Genomic DNA, 2736 nt, shown 5'->3' with positions numbered 1-2736 from the left:
ACAAAGGCAAAGGAAGACAGGAGTCAGAGTCCAGCCAAGGACTTCTATGGGTCTGAGGGTCTTGCTCCTTAGTGGCCAACTAAGATGAAGGCAGAGTGAAAAAAGAGGCCTCAGATGATAACAATAAAAATAATATGTGCTATTAGAAAAAAAAATAAGATCATGGGGATGGGGAGCACGGCATAAGAAATGCAGTGAGCACTAATGTAATGGCTAGGTGGAGAGCCAGAGAGAAAGGGCAATTAGGCGGACCATTTTATAAACTATATAAACTATATGTCTAACCAATGCATTGTATACTTGAAACAAATAATAAAATTGAAATTTAAAAAGAAAGAAAGACAAAAATAAGATCTTGGATAGCCTCTCTCTTAGTGCTCTCTTTTTAAGCTCCAGCCTCTTGGCTCTTGGCCTCTAGTTATCTAACTCTAACTTCTTTCTTCCAGTTTTACTCAATCTACCGTACTTACCCTGTGACTACCAGATCCTGGGTGCCTTGGGCAATGTCTGATAGAATACTTAGGCTTCACTCCAATGCATATATCTCACTCTGTATTTGAATCAAGGTTGCTGGAGCAAGATAGATCTTGGCCATTATTCTTATCCCTGAAGAATCCGTCTCTGGTCATCCATCTTCATGATCAACAAAGATAACTTGTGACTAGGGTCATAAGGCTGAAGTACCTCACTCCCACAGTTCTCCATCACCCCTACCTAACAATGCAAGAGCAACTTGCCTCCTTCTACCTGGCCAGTAACATTAGATATTAAACATTTCGACTTCAAAAGATAGTACTATTTTTTTACAGGACAAAGAATAGAGAAAAACAAACAAACGAAAGCAATTTTAAGTCCTTTTAAAAGGAAGCTGCCCTAGCTTTAGTCAGGAGCACTCCAGAGGAATGTTCTAGAGGACCCAAAAATTAATCTCCAGGTAGGACTACCTCATCATTAATAGATGAGAGTCATGCAAACAAAAATGGTTGGGAGGAGAAGGTTAACCTGGCTGTACAAGACGCATAATCAGGGCTTGTTCCCAGCTGAATCATCCTCCAGCCAAGTGGCCTCTTAACATTATTTTTTTCATGTTTCCCGTTGCCTCCTTGATCAGGTTTTTATTCAAAATTAGTTGTCCAAAGTGATTTGACCTTTACAAAATAAAACAGTTTCAGTTTATGCTGCAGGCTTCTTTTCCTCTGTGGCGGGTTTCTTTTCTTATGGCTTCTCTCAGCTGCCAGTGTCCTGGTAGCTGCAGCCTTTTTTCCCACCAAAGTCTTCTTCTGCTTCTTAACTCCAACAAGCTTCTTTCCTTTCTTTCCTACCATAGGCTTCTTGCCTGGAACTCCCTTCTCATCTGATTTGGCTTCTAGCGCTGCTGCCGCCTTATCCACCCGTAGCTTGTGATTCTTGGCCTGGTGAAGAATGGTGCTCCAGCACATTGTCTTCATATATGGGTTTAGTGTCAATATGATTCTCAAGGTTTCTGTGGATTCTTCTTTAGGACTCTGTGGTGAATCATCTTGGGTGCTCGGAGGGATCTTTGGGTCTCTGGGCTTTTTCAAGATTCTACTAAGATCTGTATTGAGCCTCTTCTGCATAGGAAGGTGGCAGTTACTCTTGGGGGAGGCAGCTTTATGCCAAGTCCATGCCAATCATTTAACTTGCGGAAAGCACTTTGAGTCCAAACTCAGAAATGGCCCACATGCCACTAGGAGCAAGTTTCAAATATTCGGTGTGCTTACATCAAGCAGAGTAATTCCAGGGATGTTTCTGAAGACTTTGATGATACCGTTGTCCTCATTATAGATGATGCAGGGTCTCCTGCACTGGATGCAAGCTGGTTTCTCATTTTGCCCTTGCCAGCTCTCATTCACTGAGGGGCACAGAGCTTTTCGATATCATTCCAGGCCTTAAGTTTCTTAAGAAGCAAAACAGCCATCCTAGACTTCTTGTAGCCTTCAACTTTATCTTCAACCACAAAAGGAAGTTCAGGAACTTCCTCAATACTATGACTTTTAGACATGACCAGCACTGGTAAGTCCAAGGCAGCCAGGGCAGAGCAGATGGCATATCGCTTCTGTGTTGTTTTAGCTCTGCAGTGCCAATGATGCCAGGTTTTGGTTGGTGCAAACATGCAGCCCCCATGGCACATGTTGCCAAAAGCACCCTGGCCAGAACGATGAGTCCCAATGCCTCTGGGAATTTGAGCCACAGCTCTGCCAATACTTCACAACTCAGCACTGGTTTCGATGACCTGCTAATTCACTGACAGTGTAGGGCTATCTACTATTTTTGCACAAGTTGACGTGAAAAAATTCATAATATCTGGTCGAATGGGAGCCTTGAGCAAAGCAGGCAGAGTGATATTTTTGCCAGATGATTACCCCTTTTTGTAGTACACCAATATCAGTGGACCAGCACACACCATGGCAGGGGAAGGAGAAAGCCACGCTCCTCTCAACTCGGTGGCTCCCGCAGGAAAAGCCCTCTTAATGGGTTTGATCAGACATCCTGAAACAATATTTGAACTTGTTTGTTTATAATACATGATCATATATACATGGGAGAGACATAGAGACGGAAAGAGAGAGAGAGAAGAGACAGAGAGATGAGGAACATAAAGGTTACTACATAATGAAGAAAATAATAACAAAATATTAAAGTATATTGTTAACCATGATGGCTTTATACTATAAGCTAATATCTCAAGATATACTATATGCTAATGGTGGGCAT

General features: G+C 42.3%; 1 pseudogene; it reads right to left on the bottom strand.

Moving 5' to 3' along the window:
• Positions 1 to 1173: 1173 nt before the first annotated feature.
• On the bottom strand, positions 1174 to 2464 carry LOC120594866 (60S ribosomal protein L4-like; annotated as a pseudogene).
• Between the last annotated feature and the right edge of the window lie 272 nt (positions 2465 to 2736).

Source organism: Pteropus medius, unplaced genomic scaffold (genome assembly GCF_902729225.1).
Source record: "Pteropus medius unplaced genomic scaffold, Ma_sr-lr_union100, whole genome shotgun sequence".
In the NCBI taxonomy this organism is placed as follows: domain Eukaryota; kingdom Metazoa; phylum Chordata; class Mammalia; order Chiroptera; family Pteropodidae; genus Pteropus; species Pteropus medius.
Note: the sequence above shows the minus strand (reverse complement) of the source record. Positions and strands in the feature narration are given on the sequence as shown.